Genomic DNA, 13330 nt, shown 5'->3' with positions numbered 1-13330 from the left:
CCTTTGGAAGAGCTGATTGTACTGTGTTTATTGATGGCTCTTGCTTAAGAGATGGGCTAGGAATTCTGAAAGCAGCTTATGCAGTGTGCATCTTAGAAGGTGTTGTGGAAGTCTCTTAGTTGTGCAATGTAACATCTACACAGATGGCTGACCTGTGTCTCTGGAAGTTTGAGCATTACCTACACTGATAGACAAAATGGATTTGGTGTTTTCCATGATTTCAGATGGTTGGGGTCCTGGTGGGGTTTCATGAATTCTTATGGTTTTCCAATCCAGAATAGAAATTATGTAATAGATTTCCTTGAGTCATTGCAATTGTCTAAAGAAGTAGCTGTTGGGAAGGTGCAGTGCACAAGAATGAATGTGATATTCTGACCGCCGGAAACCACTATGCGGAGGAGATGACAGGATACTCTTCTTCTCAGTCCTGCACATTCAATGGCAATATTTATGTGAATCTGAAAGTGATGTTGCTTCAAACAAGATGTTACGCACTTTGAATACCTGGAAGGAGGTCAGGTCTGTACAGAAGGAAGGCCAGAAGAAATGACAGTCTCACTGTGGCCAAATTACTGCTGAGGAAGAGGATTCCTTAATGCCACCTGCTATTTTCTCTAGTGTCAGTCCATGGCAGCCATTTTAAGAGTGAAATAATTAAAATGCTATGTGTATCACTACAAGTGGAACAGAGAGTCTATTGTAGCTACAGGCCTGAGGCAACTGGAATTGTAAAGCAAATTAATGGTACGCTGAAGCCTTGATGGGCTAAGATGTGTGCATCCACCTCACTGAAATGGCCTTCCATGCCACCTTTGGATCTGATGAGTCTGCAAAGCACTTCTAATTGGAGAACTGGACTCTCCCCCCATGAAATTGTGGTGTGGAGAGCCATGAGATCTCCTGCGTTCCAGCAGCTATATTTGTGAATATAACGGATGATATGATTATTGACTGCTGCAAATAACTGTCTTCCACCAGGTCTAATTGGTGAGTCCACATCCAGGCTGAGAATAGTGGCATTGCCTAAGTCTGGAGGATTGGGGCTTGGTGAAGAAATACATCAGGAAAAGTTGCCTGGTGCCCCGCTCGTGTGGCCCTCTTCAAGTTATCTTTGTGGTGAATACTGCCCTCAAGTGTGGGAGACTTCCTAGCTGGTTTGATGCTTCCCATACCCAGAGAGTGAGACAAGCTGCGGAAGACGTAGTGACAACAACCATGGATTTGCAGAGTTAAACTCCAGCATAGAACAAACATTCAGAGAAATTAGAAGACTGTGCACAAGTGTCTAAAGGCAAGTCAAGAGCAATGCAGAGCCTGGGGTGAGTGAGCTAAAGTGAACCACGCTTCAGAAACTGAAGGTTTGCACCCTAAGCTTGAAGAAGGTGCAAGAACTTTGGCCAAAAATGTGGGCAAAAGATAAAGAGAAACTGAGAGCAGCTATATCAGAGGAACACATCCCAGAAATGATAAGAGAAGACACAGAGACAAGCAAGCAAAGTGACACTGACAGTGAACAGGCGGTAGAAAAAAGATGAAAGAATCATCAGGTTCCTAGCAGAAGATACTTAGCTCCTGAATGGATTTACTTTGCTGAAAGTGGACCTGACTCAAGAACACACGAGATTGAGAATCAGCAAAGTGTTTTGAAAAGCCTTCATGAATAGTGCTGCCAAAGTGAAAGTTAATTGATTTTTGACTGAATTCAGGTGACATACATCTCAAAGCTGAATATGTATGCTTTATATTCTGAATATCCTGTGAACCTTTAAGGGCCCAGGCTCCAGTAGAAAAGTATGTTGTCCTTTGAGAGAAATCTGGTTGTGGGGATAGGTTCTGATTCTGAAGTTAACTGAAATGATACATTTAATCAACTGATGATTTTGCTGGATTTGAACAATAGAAGCAATATGTAGATGCTTGGGGAAGCCAACACTGACGGACTGTCTGTTCTGGCCAGCACCAGGGCTGCTCTGCCCTATGCAAGGAGGGGCCAATGCTGCTGCATTTTTAGGCACTTTTCTTCTCCCTTGGCATGGGATGCTTGGGAAAGCCACCAATGTGGGACCTTCTATCATAGCCAGCACCAGGACTGCTCTGCCCCATGACAGGAGGGTCCAACACTGCAGCCGCACTTTTAAGCGCCTTTCTTCTCCGGTGCAGCAGGATGCATGTGGGACACACCCAGGCGCGGGCCCGCTTTGCCTGTCATCACATGGAGTAGGCCGTGCTGGGCCACCCCTTTTGTGACCATCACAATAGGTATGGCATGATATAATATTTTTTTCCTACACAAACATGATTATGATAACTTGTTTCCCTTTACCAGTGTGTCAATGAGGAAATGGAAGCTATCCTCTAGTTCTGCTAAATCTCATACCCCCCACTCCTAAGTCCTTGGACGTTTTTTCACAATGTGCAGTGGGAGTTATTAGGAAAGAGCTAGAACTCTAGCATAACATCGTTTATCTCTTTCTTCCTCCACCATCCAGTTTTATCAGTGGAGCCACTTCCTGCCACTGCCATGGCTGTAATGGGGAAGGGACTCTACTACCTTGGATAGCCCCCACCCTGTAGTTATCACACCATCTCAACCATAACCTTCTAAGTCTATAGTTCCCTTGGAACCTGATACCCTGGTGACCCTAAAAATCAGGGTGAGATAGCTCGAGGGCAAAGGAAGAGGGTTGAGGCTAACGGAAGGTCCAAGCACCCACATGTGAGCATTGCACAATCATCAAAGGTGCATGACGAGCTGGAGTAAGGAATTGGCATGCTGAGACCATTGTTCGACAAACTATATTCCAAGTTCATAGCCGCTTTGGACGCAAACTGGATTTAATTGTTGAATGATTGCACTTGATGTGATGTTGTCTAGTTGTACATGCCCCCCTCTGACACTTTGGACAACACTGGCCAAGATTGTTTACCTACGACCACACCTCAGCATGCTGTTGCTCTGGAGGCTTTGGCCATAAATGTAGGGAGGGGAGGGTTTCCAACCTGAGGGAGCATTTGGCCCTGTTTATGTTAATGTGATGCATACCCCCATTAGGTCAAATAAGCATGCTAACATTGCTGATTGCAAGAAAGAAATAGGGCTTAGGAAGCAGGGTCAAATTCAGTCTGGTTTTTATAGCTCATTAGTCCAATGGCCTGCCAGTGCAAGGGTTGTCCCGCTGTGGGGTTTTTACTCCCATTTAGGGGGGATACACCCGCCAGTTAAGGTAAAAGGAGGGCGTGATTTGGGTCCGATGGCAGCGATGAGTTATTTTAATGTACCAGTCGCTAATAGGTTCCAGAGCCTTGCTGACCTTGAGATCCTGGATTGATGCCGTAGGGGCTATAGCAGCAGCTAATAGTTAGCCCCAGGTAGAAGTGCGCAGAAAACCCAGTCTGAGAAGCTTGATGAGATCTGTGGGGAGAGTAGGGAAGGTGAAGTATGTCATAGTCTAGGCACTTGTAAACAAACATATATTTCTATGAGCCTGATAACAGCTATTTCTCTTCCCCGCCCCCCTGCTCAACAAGTTTGGCCTAACCCTGACTCTGCTAGTATAGATAAGCCACAGCCCCATTTCCATGATAATGTGCAGGAAACAGAAACCAACAAATCTGAGGCTGCTACCTTTCTTTTGTCATGGAATATAGCAGGTTTAAAGAAGAAAATATGTGTCCCAGAGCAGGGAATATTGATCGACAAGCATGATCTAATTGTCTTGCAAGAAATATGGGCCATGGATAAACAACATAGATTGGGATACTCAAACTATAGCATTGAGGCAGCAGCTTCTAAAAGAGGGCATCCGTCTGGTGGGTTAATAGTATGAGTTAAAAATACTCTTGACCTACAGATTAAAACACTAGGGCCCAGATATAAGAAAAGTGGGGCTTCATGTCATGAAGTGCCACTTTTCTTGTGGCCCCCTAACACCACCATGAGTGCATCGTATTTATCATATGGCACACCATGGTGTAAGTTAGGGACAATAGTATCATCATTTTTTACACTATTGTTGTACTTTGCAGGATTAGTGCCAAACATTTTAGAGCTAATACTTCACAGTACTAGAGGCCCACTATAAGTAATGGTGTGCCTCCTTTTAATGAATGCTCTGTGCAGGTGTTAAAAATGCTGCTAAATATGACACAGTGGAATCACATCAATTCCACGTGCCATTTTTCTGGCCCCTATTGAGGAATGCCCCCCTTGCATACATTATGCCAGGTGCAGGCATAATGTGGCGCAAGGGTTTAAAAAGTGCTGCAGCATTTTTGCCACTCTATCGCCACATTAGCACAAAAAAATGACGCTAATGTGGCGATAGTTGGCGTTAGGCTCTCCATAAATCTGGGCCTAGCAGTGAATAGTAAAGACATTTTGGGGTTAGCCCTGAGAGGAAGAAGGGGTTTGTGGGTTCATAGCTATAACATCTACAACTGCACTCCACAGCGTAATAGAGATTCACCAACTTCAGCAGTGCTGGCTTGCCATTTGTGTAATGGGAGGGAAAATCACCCCCTTATATTAGTGGGTGAGTTTAATATCACTTTTGAACCACTAGAGGGCCTACTAAATATATGGTGCTGAGGATGAGGCTAGAGGAATCCCAGCTTTAAGGTCTGAACCGCTATTGTCTTGCCCTGCTGTAGCTATTCAGCTCCTGTCCCTTGCACTGAAGCATGGCAAACGGTGTGGAAAGGGAGGTTCCCCTCAGAGAGGAAGGCCTCCACTACCTTTATGCGTGGGTCTGTGAAAAGTCATATTGATTACATTTTTCTGGATCTGGACCTCTGGCATTTTTGCCATGAATTTTGTGATTACAAAACAGATTGATAGTGATCATAATGGGTTGCAATTTACGCTGAAGGGTCTTTTTTCGGGGAACCTAGCAGCTGGACTCAGATCAGAAACCATCTTGTCTTTAAGTAATAATAGGAGGACAATTAAATGGGTTAAGCTGTATCTAGATAGGAAGACTTTGATTGGTATCTATAATGCCTTTAACATGTATTTGAGCCCGCTTAGTGATAACACCCACGATAATCTATCAGTAATCCAGCATTCAGTCCTATTTGCCTCCCTAAAACAATACTGTACAAAGGACTGTGCTGGGAAGCCCCCTAATTGCACTCACCCAAATTGTACAGCAAGGATTGCTGAGAGGCTAAGGGGCAGCTCATTAGGGCTGTTAAGAGTGGGGTTCGAGAAATGGTTCGGCTGCTCACATAAAATACAAACCGTTAACTTTAACACATAAGTAGCGGTGGGTGGGCAAAAACTGGATGGCTCTTGTCGAGGCCTCCCACAGAAAGAATTCTAAGACCTTTTGGCATATCTTTACTTATGGTGGTCCAAGATCTAACATCTGGTGTCAGCCGTTATCTTTACCCTGTATGGCTGATAAGGAAGATGGTTGGATTGATGTTTCAAATTGTGTGAGCACTGTATTGCTTAAATTATTTTGTTCTCTTAACTAAAATGTCGTTTTTGATGTGTTTTATGGGCAATTGCCAAAACAAACTGACTTACTGACAACAATTAGAGGTTTATCTTTTTGAGTTTGATTTTCCGTTTTCTTCTTGATTTGATTTGAGAGAAACCATGGTGTCTAATACACCAAAAAGACGTAGAGTAATAATAATAGGAGTGGCAATTGCCTTAGTTACATTAATAATTGTCCTGTTAGTGGGTCTCAATTCTTCTGTTTAACATGCTTATACTGCTATGTGTAAAACGTCTGGGAATGTGTTCTTTCAGCAATTGCTTGAGTACTTGAATGTTATGAATGAAAAATTATACTATATTTGCACTTATTTATGAATCTCAGTAGCAGGTGGTGAGACTTATCATTTGTCATTGACCTATGCTTTGACCTGCAGCATATTAATAAATGTCTTCTATCGTCATGCACACTTTGAGTATTATTTTTCAAACTATCGCCTGTCTATAGATAACTTGTCTATGATTAGGGTTTTGAGTTGTCATAAATGAGCAGAGTTTGTGGTTCGAATATTGTCTTAGATGAAACCTATCACCCAAATTAAGACTACTAACGTGTCTACTTCTAATGCTTTATGTCAACTGAACAGGGACCTTAATGAGAAGAATTCAGGGGAGTTGTCGGAAAAAATAAATATCCCCATTTGGCCCGCGGTCAGAATAGCTGTGAGTGAGACAGTGTCTTCCTATAAGGGCTATGCTTTCATATTCCCTGCCTTTTTTCTTTCCATTGTGTTCTATGCGTACTTCCTCTAGCCAAATCCCCCCTTTTCCATATCTCTCTTTATGTTTTGTCTCTCTCTTCATTTTACATCCATTCCGTTATCCTTTCTTTGTCTTAGCATTCCTTTCTCCTCACCTCTCTCCCGCCTGCTTTTTTTTCGGTTTCCTACAACCCCTTGTTCGCTCATCTCCCCTACTTGTCTTGTGTGATCTCTCACTTCCAATCACACATTTGTCTCTCTCCTCATCTCGCATCCATTTATCTATTTCATGTTCTCTCCTCTTTCCTCACCGCTAACTCCTCGGTCCATTTGTCTTTTTCTCTCCCTCACACCCCTTCCTTTCGCCGTGTTCTTCCCTCTCACATTTCTGTTACCTTTGGTCTCTCCCTCTCTCAGACCTCCCCTTTCAGGACAGTTGAAAAAACGATAAACATTTTTTAACCAGTGTGGTACCCCTGATTTATATAGTTTGTCCCCAAACTTAGACTAAAAAGGAATGCAATTGAAATCAAAAGCTAAAACAAATTGACCAAAAAATGGCATGTTTAATATGTTACCTTTGTAAGAGTAATATAAATGTCCTGTGGCTGGAATAAATAGTCTCCACAGGTGCAAATGCCATTTGGTGAGGTGTATGCATTTCTGGCTTACAAAAAATGGAGTGATACAGTTTCTTCAGTCTTAAAAGCTTGGTAGTGTAAGAAGTTTTTAGTTTTATTCTCCGTTATTATTTACAAATTATTAGTTACATGAGATACTTTTAGCGTTTAGAGCAGAAATAGTTTGGGCTAAAAGGAAACGGATTTGAAGTATGTAAATCAGTGTTCCCACATGGATAAAACACACCAGCAGATGCACATCAGTAGTAGGAAGGGATACCTTTAATCACCATATTAAAAGTGACAGTTGTCCCGCCCCGGAAATGACGTCATATCCGGTGGCTGGGACTTCCGGTGTCCCAGAAAGCCCCCCCGGAAGTGACGTGCATGGGGGTGTGTCATGTGGTTTGTGACCTCATGGTGTCACGTGTTAGCCCTATGTCTGGGTCCTAGCCCCTGGTACTGGCCTATGGGCTGTGTAAAAAGTATGACTTAGTGTTGTGCAAGTGGTTTCAGAGCCTGAGAGGGACAGGTCTGGACATGTCAGACAATCATGCCCAAGTGGCTGTTAGGGGGCCTCTGCATAGGGCTGCAAAGTGGGCGGTCTGGCCAAACCTCCACACTGGTGGCTAATCCAAAAAAAAAAAATGGGAATGGTCAAATGTTGCTTTTGTTAGAGCCAGCCTATCAATTTAGAGAGGTATATCTAAAACAGAGGTGTGCTTACAGCCTTTCCAGGGGTCACAGAGGGGGCTAAATTAGAAACTGGCCCAGTAATTAAAAGTTTGAAACACAACAGAGGTTGTTGTGGCATGGCTAATCTAAAACAGCTGTGTGCCTATAGGCTATCCCTGGGACACAGTGGAGGCTAAATTAGAAACTGTCCCTGCAATTAAAAGTTTGAAACACAACAGATGGTGAGGGGCATAGCAAATCTAAAACAGGTGGGTGCCTACAGCCTTTCCAGGGGTCACAGAGGGGGCTAAATTAGAAACTGCCCCTGCAATTAAAAGTTTGAAACACAACAGATGGTTAGGGGCATAGCAAATCTAAAACAGGTGGGTGCCTACAGCCTTTCCAGGGGTCACAGAGGGGGCTAAATTAGAAACTGGCCCAGTAATTAAAAGTTTGAAACACAACAGAGGTTGTCCTTTAATCACCATATTAAAAGTGACAGTTGTCCCGCCCCGGAAATGACGTCATATCCGGTTGCTGGGACTTCCGGTGTCCCAGAAAGCCCACCCCGGAAGTGACGTGCATGGGGGTGTGTCACGTGGTTTGTGAACACGTGTTGTTGGCTGGTAGAGCCACCCTTTTTTTTTTTTGTTGAAATGCTGCATATAAGGAGCTGGTTAGAACCGGCTGTCAAACCGCAAACCAGGGCTGAATCAGTTTGCCAAGGCGCTATGAAGAGATACAATCCGATCGCCAGAAAAGCCGTCTCCTCAGGGGCCCTGAACACTATTGGTAGATATTACCGGACCCTCGCCCCTCGTACGATGGATGAGAATGCACAACAGGGTGTCCCAGACACCCGGGATACCGATGTTACAGGTTTTCAAGAGGAACTTTGCCATCGGCTTGAAAAGCTTGACCTCAAGGATGTGTCGCCCTTGATATCCCCTATTAAGGGGGCCGGCAGTGACAGCTATGTCTCGAAAGATGGATTAAGCGGGGCATCTAACGTCGTAGACATTGAAGTTGAAGAATGTGTACCACCCCCGAATTCGCCCATCTATGAAGACATGGGCTTCCAGGAGGACCCCGAGGCAGAGGCCGTTATTTTACAACCATCAGGTGTAAGTTCAGGCGCTGTTTCTGCCCCAATGGACCTCTGCGACTCCCAAGATTTCAGAGGAGCCTCTGAGTGTGAAGCGAATGCTGAGGTTAGTAAAGACATTTTTTATTTTATTTTTTTATGCCTGTATACTCTAATGTTATACTTTTAACTAATAATGTGTCTTGTGCTTTCTGTTTGAACCCTAGAACATAACAGAAGAAAGAGAGCCTCTAGAAGGGTCAGCTCCAAAGGTTAACACCATAAATTTTTTCTGCTTATACTGTTCCAGACAGTCTGAAAGTATTACAAGCCAGAACAAAGAGCCTCGTAAGAAATGTGTTTGCACCTACACTAGCCACGATCTTGAAAAGGAAGCTCCGGGCGTACCCTGTGACACCATATGGCCGGTTAAAGGCTTTGCAGCTGCCGTTGTGAACGCATGTGTTAAAAGGGATTATTATGACCTTTGCTACGGGCATAAAATTAATGACCCTCAACAGGAGGCTCACGAATGTCTATACGATGCATACACTGCAAGAACAATTCGTCAAGTTTGTAACCGGATAGACACTTATCGGGTATATAAGCTGTTAAGGGTTGTGTATGGGCTGTCTGCTGTGAAGAAAAGTGTCCACTGTGACATGATGAAGGTCTTGGCTGCGGCTGTCCTTGAGATCCGATACGCTGCAGAGCCATGCTCAAAACTCGACCGCATGCACGGGATGTGTCCCCCCTTTGACAAACGTATGGTAGAACGGGTTATAGAAAGACGAATGTGTGACATTTATTATAAAAACAGAAGAATGTTGTCTTTAGCCCCTCGAAAACTGTTTTAAATAAATAAATAAAGAAATAAAAAAAAAAAAAAAAAAAATACAAAAAAAAAAAAAAAGTAGACCATAAATATGTTACTTAACGCTCCATACTTACTCACTTTTAGGAGGGGATTCTGGGTATCGAGGTGCAAGATGTCTATGAGTTACAACCGGGCTACATCTGTATCGGGAGATTGATTTTTGTGCTGGTTAAAGAAAGAATAGCTGAAATACAGCCTGTGACTCTGCGATGTCTGAACATTTCGGAACCTTCGGCCTTGTTGCAATGTAACTGCCATGAGTGTATCGCCAAGTGGTGTATCAATGGCCGGCTAAACGCATCTGTTAAATGCTGGGCCTTGGACAAAGACCACAAGCGCAAGTTAAGACTTTCACCTGAGACGGGGGTGCATGAGGCTTTGGAGAACATGACTGTAGATTATCTCACAAATAAAGGTTCTGCATTGTCCTATCTAGAACTGTATGAACTGTTGAATTATATCAGTATCCTGAGCGTTCAGAGTTATAGACGTGGGGAACGGGAAGTCATGTCTAGAGCTATTGAGAGTATAGCTATAAAAATATCAATGTTTGTGTCGCTTAGGGTTTGTAAAGGAACATGCTCTGAGTAACATGTGTAGTGGATGTTGTACTATGTATACGTTTGTAAAAAAGGCCACATTGGATCCGTGTTTTGACATTTATAAGCTATGTAGCACAAAATGTCAAATACACGCTGGTTGTATACCCCAGCCGCACATGTATGTTTTTTATGTTTAATAAAATGACCTTACACAAAACAGGTGTCTTTCATTTCGGGGTGTTGATGTGAGACAGCATGACGGATGCTGATTTAAGGAAGCTTTATTACGATAAACAGGGGGTTGGAAGTTTCGGAGGCTCCGAAGCTCTATTTAGAAGGGCTCGAGCTGAAAATGAATCTGTAAAACGTGCCAGTGTGAAGACATGGTTAGCTGGGGAAGAGGCTTATTCGCTACACAAACCTGTCAGGAGACGCTTTAAGAGGCGGTCCACAGTTGTTAACGCACAGCTCGATTATCAGTGGCAGGCCGACATAATCAGTCTTCAAGATCTGGCACAACATAACGATGGTGCCATGTATATATTAACCGTCATAGACGTCTTGTCCAAGTACGCATATGCAGAGGCGTTAAACGATAAAAGTGGTACCAGCGTTACAGCTGCTTTTAAAGACATCTTCGCTAGCGGGCGCGTGCCCCAGAAACTACAAACAGACGCCGGAAAGGAATTTTTAAACAAACATTTCCAAAAAGTATTAGACCAGAACGCTGTTCAACATTTTGTAACGCACACCGAGGTAAAGGCAGCTGTTGTAGAGCGTTTTAACCGTACTTTAAAGTCGAAGATGTGGCGATACTTCACCGCCAACAACACCTACAGATACGTGGATGTTCTAAAGGCTTTTATAGATGTTTATAACGCCACCTACCATCGGACAATCAAAATGGCCCCTGTTAAGGTTACAAGGGATAATTCGTTAACGGTGTGGAGAACGGTGTACGGAGGGCGTCTCACACAGAAGGTCAAGAAACCGGATTTAAAAGAAGGGGCTCATGTCAGGGTTTCAAAGTTGAAGGGTGTCTTCACCAAAGGCTACCAGCAAACATTCAGCGATGAGATATTCATAGTGGAAAGTGTGCAGTTTAAAGAAGGGGTATATATTTACAGGTTAAAGGACTACGCTGGGGAAGAGGTATCGGGTGTCTTTTACACAGAAGAGTTACAAGAGGTGCCCTACGACCCGAACAGGGTGTACAGGGTTGAAAAGGTTCTGAAAAGAAAAGGGAGCGGAGCCCGGCGACAGGCGTTGGTCAAATGGCGCGGGTGGCCCGAGAAATTTAACAGTTGGGTTCTGGCCAGCTCGTTGCACGGTGTGTGAGGTATAGCTGTAAACGCTATGATGGAGAACTCCCCTTTTTATATCACGCTGCCATCCAACGCTTCGAAGGACATGTTCCCAGACAATCAGATTTCGAGTTATACAGTGAAACTTGCAAAGCCAGTGGATTTGAAAGGCCCGTGGGAGGTGGCACTAACGGAAATACAGTACCCTAGAACTTGGAATACCTTTACAAAGGCCGATGTTAAATTTCATATAAAGCGACCTCAGGATGCACTGACCTATAACTTGTCTTTCCCACACGGCTATTACCCTACCGTCGCAACGGTGGTCGATGCCATCAACAAGTCTATAGCCAGCACTGAAGCGTATGCGAATATATATCTGGTATTGGATCACGTTAGAAGAAAGGTGGTTCTTAAAGCCCCAGAGTTCAGTACAGTGTTTAAATGTAGTGGTAAATTACAAAGGGTTTTAGGGACCGTACAGCATCACCAAAGGCAGATGGATCCAGACCCTACATGCCCCGATATTAACGGCGTTTTTTATACACTCTACGTTTATAGCGACATTGTAGAGCCGCAGAGGGTCGGGGATAGTTATTCCCCTTTGTTGAGGTGGGTCCCGGTGCAGGGTGAAAATAACACAATGGTTAATATACAACATCACAAACTCGACTATGTTGCAATTTCTAAAAACCATTTTGACACTATAACCATCATGGTGTACAACGATCAGTCGGAGCCGGTCGCCTTTAAATACGGGAAAGTTATTGTTAAGCTTCATTTAAGGCCACGGCGCGAAGGTGACTATTAGACAGCTGCAATGGTCACCATGAAAACCTACGGGGATCCCTCGATGTACAGGGACTATTATAGAGTTCAGGCAGGGTATGGCGGTCCCCAACCCTACTTTCAAGGGGCTCCGGTTATGTATGGGGCGGGATTGGGGGGTTTCTTCCGGAGCATGTTTAGGCGTGCCATGCCCTTTTTGAGAAGAGGGTTCGAAATTGCAAAACCTCATGTTAAAGCGGCAGCTACAAACATAGCCCAGGACGTTGTGGGCAGTGTAACGTCTGCGGTAGCAGAGCGCATGAATAGACAGCCCCAAGAAGGAGCGGGGTTGCTGTATAAAGCGCATGGTTTTGTTAAAAGGAAGCGAAGGGCATCGCGGCGTAGGGGGCCACCAAGGCCCTATAAGAAGCGCCGGACTACTTCAAAAGGCCCTCACAAAAGAAGAGTCATAAGACGGAAGAGATCAACCAAGAAGAAGAGAACTCGTTCTAGTGCGAATATTTTTTAAAGCAACGACCATGGCCTTCGTACACTGTGCATCGGGTGAATGCGCCAAATCTGAGTTAGATCTGTTTTCTCTCAAACCCACACAGACAAGCATTGAAAACAGTTTTTTCATGGAAGTGTCACCAATGGCTGCTCTGACACCCCTTGCACCGATAGAGTTTTATGTGTCGGGATCCACGGATATGTACCTTGATCTCAACAATACTCTCCTGCACCTCGTCTGTAAAATAACCAAAGCGAACGGTGACAACATCGAGGCTGATGCTAGAGTGGCCCCGATAGCATACCCCATCGCAACAATGTTTAATCAAGTGGACATTAACCTAGGCGATCGCCTCGTCACACAGAGTGATAACATGTATGCCTACAGGGCCTACATAGAGAGTATTCTAAATTATAGTCGTGATGCGCTGGACACACATCTTTCAGCGGGGCTCTTCTACCGAGATACCGAAGCGCATTTGGAGAACACAGCTTTGGACGGAGACAACGAGGGTTTTAAAAAAAGAGCCAGCTTCGTCGCCGGCAGTAGGCAGTTTGACCTCCTGGGGCGCGTACATTCAGACCTTTTCTTCCAAGACAAACTGTTAGTCAACGGTATTGATCTTAAGATCAAACTCAATCGTAACAAGGACTCTTTCTGTCTCATCAGCGGTGATGCAGAGCAGTATAAACTGGTTATATTGTCAGCGAGCCTGTTTGTAAAGAGAGTGAAAGTGTCCCCAAGT

Source organism: Pleurodeles waltl, chromosome 10 (genome assembly GCF_031143425.1).
Source record: "Pleurodeles waltl isolate 20211129_DDA chromosome 10, aPleWal1.hap1.20221129, whole genome shotgun sequence".
NCBI classification, from domain to species: domain Eukaryota; kingdom Metazoa; phylum Chordata; class Amphibia; order Caudata; family Salamandridae; genus Pleurodeles; species Pleurodeles waltl.
The sequence above is the reverse complement of the archived record's forward strand: the minus strand, read 5'-3'. Positions refer to the sequence as shown.